The sequence below is a fragment of the Pogona vitticeps genome, chromosome 1, assembly GCF_051106095.1.
Source record: "Pogona vitticeps strain Pit_001003342236 chromosome 1, PviZW2.1, whole genome shotgun sequence".
Taxonomy (NCBI): domain Eukaryota; kingdom Metazoa; phylum Chordata; class Lepidosauria; order Squamata; family Agamidae; genus Pogona; species Pogona vitticeps.
The window spans coordinates 39,631,032-39,644,517 of NC_135783.1; the positions used below are offsets into that span (position 1 = coordinate 39,631,032).

Genomic DNA, 13,486 nt, shown 5'->3' on the forward strand with positions numbered 1-13,486 from the left:
TGTAGACTAGGGAAGCAGCATGTCTCCCTTGCTGTTTTAGCATAACATGTGTGCTGTGCAACACACACCTGGGTGGAACAGGCATGGTAATTACATCTTCCTGACGTAATAAGTACCCCCCTTTCCATTCACATATTAATTAGAAACTCTCTCTCTTTTTTTGCCAAACTTCTGGTGGGTTTAAAAAACTTTAATCCAGTCTGCATTTTATTTCTTTTAATGTACGTACTGTAATTTTAACTAAGAGTTCTGTCTTCTTTCACTGGTACTACTTTATTCATTACATTGTATTTGTCAGTTTTCATTTCTGTACTGAACACTGTTTTCAGAGCTAATTACTGTAGATATTTTGTAACCAACCCTGTGAGAGTTTTTACTTGACCAGCAGGTAAATGAGAATAACAATAACTCATAATGTAATGATAGTACTAGTCCTAATTTGAGAGATGTGAGGTCTGAAATGAAGTTTTCTATTTATCCCAGAGGGCAGAAGGGTGTGACCAAAGACGACCTGAAGCTGTTCACAGTTGCAATACATTAGAATAGGGGTGGGCAATTAATTTCTATAAGGGGGACACATGAAAAATCTGAACTATGTTCGGGGGCCGAACCAACTTTACTTAAAAAATAAAATGAAACAGTGATGTTATGATTGTTTTTATTTTAAACTTGTTAATTTTCACAAATACTAAAGAGTTTTTTTGCAGTATGTTAAAGATAAGCAACTGATCAACTTTAGACAAAAAGCTATACAGTGGTGCCTCGCTTAACGAGCGCACTGTAGAACGACGAATCTGCATAGCGAGGAGGTTTCAGCGATCGCAAATGCGATCGCATACTGATGGCCCCTATGGCTGAAAATCGCTTTGTGATGATCGGTAAGCGTTTCGCTTACCGATCTTCGCAGAGCAATGCCGCGGATAAGCTGTTCGGTGGCTCCAAAATGGCCGCCGGAAGCCCCAAAATGGCCACGCGCAGCGTTTTCGCGCCCTCCCCTCGCTTACCGAGGGCGCGGAAATGGCTGCCGGATATGGACAAACTTCACTGAACTGTGAGTTTTGGAGCCTATTGGAACGCATTAAACTAAGTTTAATGCGTTCCAATAGCTTTCCCTGTTCCGTACAGCGATGTTTTCACATAGCGAGGGTTAATCCGGAATGGATTAACCTCACTATGCGAGGCACCACTGTAAATGGTTTTGATGTTCAAAACTGTCCGCGGGCCAGACAGGAGTGGCTCGCGGGCCATATGTGGCCCTCGGGCCGCACTTTGCCCAGGTCTGCATTAGAAGGAGGCATTATGATTATTGGATGGGCTGAATAGCTCAGTTCCTTGGGTACATGGCTGTGGATTCTTGGGCAATCTGTGTGCTCTCGGGACACCCTGGGAGAAAGGGAACAGTAAACCATTTCTCACTACTGTATACAGTGGGGTCTCTACTTAAGAACGTCCCTACTTAAGAACAATTCCACTTAAGAACAGCTCCATTTGCTAAATTTTGCTTCTACTTGAGAACAAAAATCCAGATAAGAACAGGGAAAAAAAACTTTCCTGCTCTTTTTTTAACCTTAGGTCATCTTAGGTTAAAAAAAAGTTCTCCCCCTAGTGGTAGAGTACATATTAACCAGCTTTGCATTAGTTCCTATGGGAACTAATGCTTCAATGTACGAACGCAAATCTACATAAAAAAAACAGCCAGAACGGATTAATTGGTTTTCAGTCCATTGCTTCAAAATTAGCTTCGTCAGAAGTGCTTTTAACACTGTTCCCTGACCTAAGGGAAGAAAAAGAAAAAATCCCCCTCTAGTGGTAGAAGGCGGAATAGCAGCTTCCCATTAGTTTCTATGGACGGAAAAGAGCAGATACGGATTAAATGGTTTTCAATGCATTCCTATGGGAAATGCAGATTCTACATAAGAACTTTTCCACTTGAGAACCACCTTCCAATACAGATTAAGTTCTTAAGTAGAGACCCCACTGTACCCTGAAAACACTGGAAAGAACTGCAATGTCAGAATCAACTTGACAGCACACAGTTGTTGTTGTTGTTGATGTTGTTGTTGCTGCTAGCATTGGAAAGAGTTTAATATAGCAGGAAAAGAGAGAGACCAAATAAAATATAGATTGATTCAGTAAAGCAACCATTTGTGAGACTTGAGCTGGGCTTTTAATGGAATCTTTTGGTGATCACTAATTCATGGGGTCGCCATAAGTTTCAAGTGACTTGACAACGCATAGCAACATAGTTATTGTGATGATGGTGATTGATGATGATTCCTGTGTGGTGGTTATATTGTTGGACTAGGACACCTGGATGCACTCTGTCATGGAACTCACTGGGTGACTTTGGTTTGGAACAGTTTCTAAATACTGAAGTAAAGATTATGGAATATTAGTTAAAAATTAAATATTAAATATTCCATGAAAATTCAAATAGAAACTCTTAAAGTATGGACCTCACTAGAAAATAAAATTTAAAAAGTGGTGGGGCAGGGAGGGAAGAAAAGGAAAACAGAGCAAACTCTGAGCTATTCAGAGCCATCCACAAACCAAACTCTAGCTCAGGAAGAAGGTTGTTTAAAAACCACACAAAATTATTTGGTTAGGGAGAAAAAGAATGATCAAAAGAAGTAGCAAAGAACAACCAGTGCTATATGTATAGTCAGTGGAAGACTCAGCACTGAAAATCCTAAGTCGCTGTAAAAAGTTGTCCTCTGAAGATCCGGCCACAGAGACTGGCGGAACGTTAGGAAGAACAACCTTCAGAACACGGCCAAAGAGCCTGAAAAACCCACAACAACCATTTGCTGTAAAATTGTTTGAGTAAAGAATAATTACGGCAATGTCCCTTTCAATCATTACCTTGGGGCAAAAAATTAAGCATACATGACATAAGACACCAGAAAAAAAAACTGCTTATATGTAAAGAAGAAACAGGTGAAGATAGGACTGAGCAGAGAGTCAAAGATTGGAAAGTTGTTAACAACAACAACAACAACAACAATAATATAGTAATTTAGTTACACTTTTAAAAAAAGAAATTAGTTGCAAATAACTGGATATTTACAGTTAGTTACTTCTTAACTTTGAGATGACACCTAGTAAAGAAGGACTCATCCGCACCTACCCTCTATTCCTCTTCCTATTCTCTGATGGATTCAAAATTTCTTACATGAGGTATGTGAGTGAAGTGTGGCTGTTTTAGTTTGTTGCAAGCAAAAACAACAGTCTTGTGGTATTTTAAACAAGTTTTATTTTGCATTAGCTTTCAAGGGTCTGTTGAGCAATGTTTATGCCAGTTCAAACTTGCTAGTCATTAAGGTGCCACAAGGCTGCTTGTTATCCCTTCCATGGTTCATTTTAACCAAACCCTTGATTCTGTGTTGATATATTTGTTGGTGGGATAGAGTATGTTGCACCTTTTCCCCCCTCTACTGGTAGGGAAAAAAAACCTTTTCCTGTGGCAAGTGATTTGATTCTAGGGACTTGTCAGACCACAGAGCCATTGGAAGCACAGTATCCAGCTTTATATCTTCTCCATGTGGGCCCATTGTGTTGCATCTTGGCCATGGTCCGATTACCACAAGAACCTTATAATCATCATTCCCCTCTTTCCAGGATCCAGAGCTTCAGGCCAAGGGAATCTCTGTCCTCTCTTGTAATAGGAAACAGACAGTCATATTATGTATTGGCCAAACCAAATATTTTTGTCAGTTCCATTGCATTCCATGCCATGGCATAGCATTGTGGGCCTTGTTCTCAGAATGCCAGAATCTCCAAAATGCAATCAAAGTAACCAAGTCTAAGAGCCAAGCCTGGTCCTCTGACTATTTGAAATTCCCAATCCTTCTTTGGTCGTCTTGTTCATTTGGCCCGCAGCCTGGGTCTTCAGCAGTCAAATATAATGTTTCTAAGAAATATAGGCCATCCCTTTATTAATGGGTTTGTTAGAGAAAATAAGGCAGTGGCTTGCAACTTTTTGCTTTCAAAATGCCCCTGGTAGTGGATATGTTGTGGTGTCTAGCCCTGTTTGATGTCTGAATTGTGTGCATTTTATTATGTTGCCATTTATTTGTCTTTTCCTAAGTCAAATAGACCCAAACATTATAACCTCTTCTCATAGGGGACCTGCTTCAGGAGCTTGGAATCATTGGGTTTTTTGTTTAATCTGGTTTGGTTTTCTGTGGACAACAGCTCTCATAATTATCCAGACACTGGTCATGCTGGCTGAAGGACTCTGGGTACTGTAGAGTCAAAATGTAATTTCCTAAGCTTTGTGCCTGAGGTGTTCACCTCATGCCAATCTTGATTCAGAAGGATATTTTAATACTCTGTTATTTTCTGGGAGACATGAAAGCAGTGAACTGATCTGATGAGCACTATTTAACATCTACATGAAACTGCTAGGAGAGTTTTGGTAATTAGTATCATCAGTATGGTGATGATACCCAACTTTCTCTCTCCTTCCCTTCTACTTCCAAAGAAGCTGTCTGGACTGTAAGCTGGTGCTTGATATCTGTAATGGACCGGATGAGAGCAAACAAATTGAAACTTACCATAATTCTGGCTAGACAGAGGTGCTCCTAGTCAATCAAACTGATTACTTTGTTTAACTAGTGATATTTTAACATTGCTTAAGTTTAATTCTATTTTAATATTAATATATATTTTTTCATGCATTGATTCCCTTCTCTGGGAGGAAGGTAGGATAGAAATAAAATAAGTAAAGTTTAAAAAGAAAGACTTGTGTCTCCATCTGTCCTTCAGCCAATATAGAGATCTCAAGCAATTGTGCCACCATTTCCTCTTTTTGTGCTAGTACAGAGGGCTCCTTAAATATCCTAGGTTGCTTGCAGAAAGCAGCTGCTGCACCATCACCCATAAGACAATTTTCCACCCAGACCTTATAACAGACATGAGGAAACAGGATCTGCAGGGGAACTGTCCCCTAGTCGACCCCGATGCCACTCAAGACTGGGAAAAGTGCAACCTCATCCTTTTAACCTGCATGCAAACCACCAAGCCAGCAACTCATGGTAATATAGGGTATTCACTCATTTCTTAGACAGGCTATTAAGTGCTAAGCTTATAACCTGATCTCTGAGGTAACATTATCCCCTTCTGTTTAATAACAGGCCATTGAGCAAAACGCCCTCTGTCTGTCTGCTTAAGTAACCAGAGAAACAGACTACAACATGTCCGGTTTCAGATTCCACAATGAAAACTTGGGTTACTGCCTCCCACAGAAATATCCATGATGGTGAGAAACCAAGAATACTGTCATACTAACTGCATAACCTGTACTTTCTTTCCCACCCAAGTATAATCCTGCTTGAGATGGGAAGCCTTTTAAGGGTTTATTTATGACTTACCGAAGTGGGAGATCCCATTCAATGAGAAGGTCCATAAGAACTAACGATCTGGCCTTGTGATGTAAAGCAGATGGAGGGACTCCATGACACCAGGAGGTGGATTCTAGCAAGTTGTAATCCTATATATATAAAAAATGGGTGGGGGGAAGCCAAACACCAAACAAAAATTCAAGTGGGGGAAGAGCTGCAGCTTCAGGAATCTGGTACAGCTAAGGCCTGATATTCAGTTTATCCATTTCTTAGTAGTTTGGTAGGACATTAGGGACTCTTTTTTTTTTTTTTTTTTGGTCTTTGAAGGCATCGTTGTCTTCTTCACATCAGCTAGTACCACTTATTTGTGAAGCTCTGAATGGCTGAAAGTTAGTCCTGAAGACATGCTTTAATCCAACTCAAATTCTCAGGGCTTGTCACTTGTCCAACCCCATATTTCACATTCCTGTGAACTGAAGACAGGCTGTTTTCCCTCAAGTTAGCCTTTTTTCCCATTAAAGGATTAGCGAGGCTTCGAGCAAAACTAGAACTATGTGGATTAAAAAATAACAATTTGTGGATGTGTTTGCTAATCCAAATTGCAACTGTATAATGTGTTGCTCCCCCCCCCAGTCCACCCCCTTTTTCTCTTTGTTCATGTCTGTCAACACTTTCTTGGTTAGAACATTTGGGGATGGGGTCCAAAGAATGATTGATTGTTTCCAGTATCCAGCATCAAAATGAAATGGTGGCAAGTTGAAGCTTATAAATAGATGCCACACGTATAAAAGCTCAGGTGAAGCCAGATGCAGGATAAACAAACCCACCAGGTTGAGGAATCAAATGCCCAACTCCCATCATCCTTTAGCATTGGCTGTTCTGACCTGGGCTGCTGAAGGAAGTTGCAGTTCAGTTACCTCTTGAGAGCTGAACAATCCATAATCCTCTCCTAACCAATCACATGCCCAAATGTCACTGTCGGTGGTCTGGTTGTGTGACTAACAAATTCATCTAGCAATTTACTACCGTTCACCCTGCCACGAGATAAGCCCACCTCCGTGCAAAGGATTATGAAAGCAGAACAGGACCATGGCATTTGGACAAAACTGCCAAAACTGTTCGAGAGACTGCTTTGACCTGGCTTCTAATCTCCTCTTCCGCCATGGCCTCACAGTGTAGAACAAGAACTGTAAGAACAGCAGACTTTGCTGGATTGTCCTTGTGGGATATAAAACCAAAGATGCAAAAATAATTTGTTACACAAATTCATTAACTTTTAAAGTGAATATATAAAAAAACAATTAAATGTTAAGAATCATTATGCCAGATGATACTGGGTAAAATCCTCTTGTGTAAATTTATTCCAGTGGAATCTGGATGATGCCATTATTCGGTGCTGAGTGAATTAAATGAACCCTAACCCTAACCACCTCCTTCAGGTTCCAAGGCTTCCCAGGTCTCTCTCTCTTGCCTTGGTGGAGCCTTGGGGACAGTGGGAGGGAGGGAGACTAACCGTCAAAAACTGCTGCCAAGATCAGAATTGCCACCATGGAATAATAAAATCATAGAATAATTGAGTTGGAAGGGGTCTATAAGGCCATCAAGTCCCCCCCACACACACACACGGCTTAATGCAGGATCTCACTGGTGATCTTCTGTGGACAAAATCCTATTGGGGAAAAAAAACACATGCATGAAGGCCATTAATCAAGCAGTCTTCCTATTTTTCAAGCTGCCTGTCATGGACCCAGGCATGTGTTCCATTACATCCACATTTGCACAAGCAAGTAAAGACAGGGCACACGACAGAAAGTCCAGGAAATACTGTAGTTGTCTTCCCTGGAGCCATTGCCTTTATGTGAACAAGTTGGGAAACAGGATTCTGATCTGTTATTTTTTAGCCTCAGGTATGCCTTGCATCAATGTATCTGAGAAAGACATTCAACTGACAGGGGGAGCAATTAATCGGGTCCTGGGAGAGAGTTGGGAGAGAGGAAGAGAGTTGGTTTTACATTGATTACATTCCAATGGCTGGTTTTTACTAAGAGCAGTTGGTTTTAGTGCTTCATTGTTTATATTGTTTCAGTTAAACAATTTCACATTCAAGCACCTTAAAAACTTCTCTTGATTTGTGCATGTGTGTGTTTCCCCCCCACTAAGCCTGTTATACATCTTTTGCTGCCTCCCAAGCAACCAATGCTGCACAGTAGCTACTATAAAGATTGTTTTGCAACAAGTTCAAAAAGATGGTAAATGATTCAGTCCAACCTCTCTGACAACAGGCTAGTGCGTAAGCAACATTTCTTTGCAAGCTAAAGCTAGGGAGATATTGGGAAAAGGCTGTTACTAAGTCTGAGAGCAAAAAGCATTGGTGAGTTAGCATTGTTCTTCATTCCAGCCCAAGAGAACAGTGCTGTACAGCTAATGAGGCAAGGGACGAGCTTTTTTAAAAGTGATACTCCTTCTTTGATATGACAGCCCTAGAGAGTAATTATTTTTGGACTATACATCTCAGAATCCACTAATCAGCATGGCTAGTGGTCACAATGACTGGGGGATTCTGGGAAATATCATTCATCTAAATGACTTCTGCAAATTCTGGACTTCACTATTACAAGAGAGAAAAGTAGACTTAGCAATAAATCCTTCTGTCCTTGTTGATTGTGACTAACAAATTAATAGTGAAACAATATTTTGCTATTAATTCTCTTTAGTCTTAAAAATCAGCATGATTGCCTGAGTGCTGACATACTGAGAGCCAGAGATCTGGTGGAAAAGGTGGTGGCTGAGCATGAGAGGCAGAATGGTCGTGTCCTCATTTAGAGAGTACTGAAGAGCTGCAAGGGGTCATTCCTGCTTCTGAAGGTGTCATCTGTTCGAAAGGCTGTCCAGTCTAAGTTTGATTTAAAAATAAAGAACCACAAGGAACTGCAGAGATGTTGATCAGGGACTTTGAAGTTGCCTGTCTACAGGGAGCACCTGGAAGCGCATTTGGTATTCTGCTTTATGATGATGTGTGAGCTTGTGCCCTACTGAGGTGCTCAACAAATGTGTAAATCAATTGTCAGTGTTTAGTCACTAGGGTTCAGTAGGCTGGCTTTTGCTACTCCATGATGACTGTAAAAAGTAGGACAGTTATCAGGCATCTGTCGGGCCCCAGTATTGGAGACTCTCTTTGGGTTGTCAGGTATCAATCCACATAGCTGAGGGATTTTTGAATGGTTTGAATATAAGCACACTACCTCAGACATCAGTTACTAGAGTATAAGAGGTATATGCAGTGATTCCTCAACTATTTACCAGCATCGTGGTGATGTGCTATTTTTCAGGCAAGAGTTTCATATATTTTTTCACAGAAGTATTTCAGGAAACATGATGGTGAATGAGAACCAAAGAAATAGCATGGATTTGTGTGGCTGGACATTTTACATTGGAACACTGATAGTCGTTACCTCTGTTTACCACAGCCAAACATTTCCAAATGGCCGAAAAACAGTAAGATTAAGAACTAGCTTATTGCTATGAAAACAGAAGAATCACATGGTGTTCCAAGGCAAAATGAAATACGTTTAAAGGTACTTGCAGGGTTGTTGTTATGTGTTGTCAAGTCAGAACTGACTTATAGCAACCCTAATAGGATTTTCAAGGTAAGTGAGGTATTCAAGGAGTGGTTTTATCAGTTCCACCTCATTCCCCCAAGTGAGTTTCAATGGCAGAGCATGGCAATTGAACCGAGGTCTTCCTGAGTCCTAGTCCATTTCTCAATTCACTAAATCACACTGGGTGCCCCTGCTTAGAAGGGATATTGGATTTTTACTTAGCTCAAGGTAGTCTAACAAGGGATATCACCTTGCTGACAAAGGTCTGCATAGTCAAAGCTATGGTTTTTCCTGTAGTGATGTATGGGAGCTGGACCATAAAAAAGGCTGACCACCAAAGAATTGATGCTTTTGAATTGTGCTGCTGGAGGAGACTCTTCAGAGTCCCCTGGACTGCAAAGAGAACAAACCTATCCATTTTGAAGGAAATCAACCCTGAGTGCTCACTGGAAGGACAGATCCTGAAACTGAGGCTCCAATACTTTGGCCATCTCATGAGAAGAGAAGGCTCCCTGGAAAAGACCCTGATGTTGGGAAAGTGTGAGGGCAAGAAGAGAAGGGGACAACAGAGGTCGAGATGGTTGGACAGTGTCATCGAAGCTACCAACATGAATTTGACCCAACTCCGGGAGGCAGTGGAAGACAGGAGGTCTTGGCGTGCTCTGGTCCATGGGGTCACGAAGAGTCGGACATGACTTAATGACTAAACAACAAAGTCTGACAAGGGAAGCTGGGCACATGTTTTTGCTAACTAGTTTCTAAAGATCCTTGTTCAGACCAATTCAGTGGGCATAAGATTATGTCAACTGTATGTTTCTGAGCTGTCTGGAGCAGTTCCATCTTCAGGTGTCTTTGTGCTGACATCAGAAACAGAGTGAGAGAGCTGAATTTCTAAAGGGAGTAAACATATTCCTCTTTATAGCATAAATGTTCAGGAATTTCTCCTCTTCCTCTTTTTCTCTTTAACACAGTGTAGCAGCATATGTGGGCTTATTCCTCCATTTCCCCTCTCATAACCACTTGTAAGATACTAAGGTAACAATAATCTTAGAACTACATGTTGGAAGGGGCCCTATAGGTTATGAAGTCCATACCCTGTGAAGGAGGCCCAACCTCTGGCTCCAGAGGCCTAAACCACTGAGCTGAAAGACTTTCATGAGGCAAAGATCACCCACAGGGCTTTATGGCTATGTGGGATTTGACTGGGCTTGCCTACTCCTGCACATCACACATGGCCACAACATCCATAGAAGTAGACTTCTGAAGCCAATTAGAGAATCTTATACTGATCAGAAGATTGCACACATGAATAAAGGGTAACTTGAACTAAGCTGCTTTAATTGGTAAAATGAAATTAAGAAATACACAATATACGGACTACTTGACATCCTTCAGGAATTTGAGCATTCTACAGCATTCATTGGACCTTTAAGGTCAAGAGATACAAATAATTAGACAAAATGAAAGGAGATAAGGGTAGGAGATCATAGAATCACAGAATCATAGAAAAGTGGATTTGGAAGGGGCCTACAAGACCTTCAAATCCAACCCCTTGCTCAATGCAAGAATACAATCAAAGTATACCTGCCAGGTGATTATCTAAGTTTTTCTTGAATACCTCCAGTGTTGGAGCACTCACCAACTCCCGAGGTAACTGGTTCCACTGTTGTACTGCTCTAACAGGAAGTTTTTCCTGATATTCAACTAAAATCTGGCTTCCTTTAACTTGAGCCCATTATTGAGTGTCCTGCACTCTGGGATGATTGAGAACAGATCTTGCCCCTTCTCTGTATGACAACCTTTCAAAGATTTGAAAAGCGCTATCATATCACCCCTCAGTCTTCTTTTCTCAAGGCTAAACATACCCAATTGTTTGAAATCTTTCCTCATAAGGCCTGGTTTCCATCCCCCTCATCATCCTTGTCACCCTCCTCTGAACTTGTTCCAATTTGTGAGCATCCTTCTTGAAGTGTGTGTTGAAGAATTGGACATAATACTCAAGGTGACACTTAACCCTGCACAGAGAGGGACCAGCACCTCATGGGATTTGGAAACTATACTTCTATTAATGCAGCCTAAAATAGCATTTGCCTTTTTTGTAGCCATATCACACTGTTGGCTCATATTTAGCTTGTGATCTACGACAATTTCAAGATCCTTCTTGCTCGTAGTTTTCCTGAGCCAGGTATCCCCCATCTTGTAACTGTGCAATTGGTTTCTTTTTTTGAGGTGCAGTACTTTGCATTTGTCCCTGTTGATGTTCATTCTGTTGCTTTCGGCCCAGTGCTCCATCCTATCAAGGTCATCTTGAATTTTGTTTCTTTCTTCTAGAGTATTAGCTATTCTGCCCAATTTGGCATCATTTGCAAATTTGACAAGCATTCCCTGCACACTCTCATCCAAGTCATTAATAAAAATATTGAAGCGCACCGGGCCCAGGACTGAGCCTCGGGGTACCACACTATTTACCTCCTCCCAGTTAGAAAAGGACCCATTTGATTTATCCAGCCCACACCTAGTTAGCTTGTTAATCAGGATATCATGGGACACTTTGTCAAAAGCTTTGCTAAAGTCAAAATATACTACGTCTACAGCATTCCTTCTGTCTCTCAGGGAGATGACCTGATCAAAAAACAAGATCAAACTAGTTTGGGAGTTTGGATTCTAGTTATTACTGCATTGTTTTCTAGGTGCTTACAAATGACTACTTTACAATCTGTTCCAGAATTTTGCCTGGGATTGATCTCAGGCTGACTGGCCTGTAGTTTCCAGGTTCCGCCTTTTTGCCCTTTTTGAAGATAGGGACAACATTGGCCCTCCTCCAATTCTCTGGTACCACACCAGTTTCCCCTGATTTAGTACTCTTGGATGCAGTTCATCCAGCCCTGGAGATTTGAACTTCTTCACGGTGTTAAGGTATTTGTTGACTATTTGTTTATCTATCGCCAACTACAATCCTGCCCCCCCACTTGCACTTCCAGTTTGTTTGGAAGTTCACAGTCTGTTTTATGGGGAAATAGTTCTTGTTATCACAATAAACATGCACAAGTGATGAAACATCAATGGGATCTGGAATACTTTCTCAATGGGAAAGTATAAAAGGTCAGTCTAAGTTATCTACCTACCAGTGCCCTCCAGATGTTGTTGGGCACCAGCTACCATCAGCCTTATCTGGTAATGCCAATTGTCAAGAATGATGGGATTTGTCATCCAGGGATATCTAGACAGTGCTGGGTTTGGGGATGGTGGATGATCTATATTCAGTGCAATCTAGTCCATTACAAGGTGATGTTCGCCACTCTAGCCTGGACAAAACTTTGCTTATTGCTACCTTTGGCTGCCCATTTCCTTGTGAGGCTGGGGAATCATATAAAAATGCCTTTTGGGTGCCCTCAAAGCAGCTGGCAAACAGGTGGCAGAGTAGTCAGCAGCCCAGGAAAATATTGCTTGGTTGAGATTTTTTGGGCAGAGAGACAGCAGCTTCAATAGCCAGACGTTGCTCCTAAATCACCCAGGGATCCCACTTTGCAACAGCTTTAAACAGTTTGTGAGTCACAACTGGCTTCTTTTCAGGACACATTTGTGGGACAGTATGTCTGGAATTAGCTTTACAGAGAACTGAGTTTGTGTAAGGACTTTGTTTCTTTTCCATATTTACAGTGCTAGCCCCACAGAGACTCGTCAGCTGTTGGTACCTTGGAAGCTCCAAGCAACTGTGGGTCAGCAGGAGTCAGAAAAGCGCACACCTGCACTTGAGAAGGTGCATTTTTTGGTGTGGGGAACCACAACTACTCAAATCTTCCAGTTCCCAGAATAACTTTTCCAGTGTCTGGCATGTGCCCTGGCAGCTGGACATTCAAGGCATTAAGATCAAGCTGTCTAGCCATTCATGTGTTGTGTCAATGTCCTGAAATTGCCCACTAGTTTTAACTCACTAACAGAATACACATCATCATATCAGTTCAGCCACATGCTCCAGCATCAACAACTGTTTGTCTTGCAGAAAATCTGAAAAGTGTTATGTTGCTTGACAACATGCAGGACAGAATCCCAGGGAACTCTAGCTCTGTGCAGGCATTTGGCTACAACAGTGGTTCCTGACTTTGGGTCCCTAGATGTTCCTGGACTACAACTCCCAGAAATCCTGCCCAGCATAGTATGTGGTGAAGACTTCTGAGAGTTTTTGTCCAAGAACATCTGAGAATTCAAGGTTGGGAACCACTGGCCTACAACATGAGTCGGGAACAAATGGAGTGGAGAAGAGGTCTGGGCACTCAAAGACACCCCGTCCCCAATCTCCTTAAGGGATCTTTGTACTGGGATCCTCCTCTCTGATGTCTGAGATCTCTCACTCTCAGACTTCAAAGGGAGAGGCCCACCTACCTACAGGCCTCAGAACACGCAGGGCATGATTTGTTCAAATGTAGACACGGGCACAAACCTTGGTTCGGAGTTCTGGACCAATTTGTCGCTGCACTTGCAAAGGTGCTGCATGGGCGTGGCACTCTACCGCCTCCCCTGCATGCTCACCATTCCTTGGGAACA

The 13,486-nt window shown here is 41.8% G+C and overlaps 1 long non-coding RNA gene across 1 annotated transcript; it reads right to left on the minus strand.

The window, feature by feature from the left end:
• Positions 1–2,253: 2,253 nt before the first annotated feature.
• On the minus strand, positions 2,254–12,449 carry LOC144585814 (uncharacterized). Its single transcript, XR_013540378.1, has 2 exons — positions 5,373–12,449; positions 2,254–3,655 (listed from the first exon to the last, which is right to left on the minus strand). It is a non-coding gene; the product is annotated as an uncharacterized LOC144585814 (long non-coding RNA).
• Between the last annotated feature and the right edge of the window lie 1,037 nt (positions 12,450–13,486).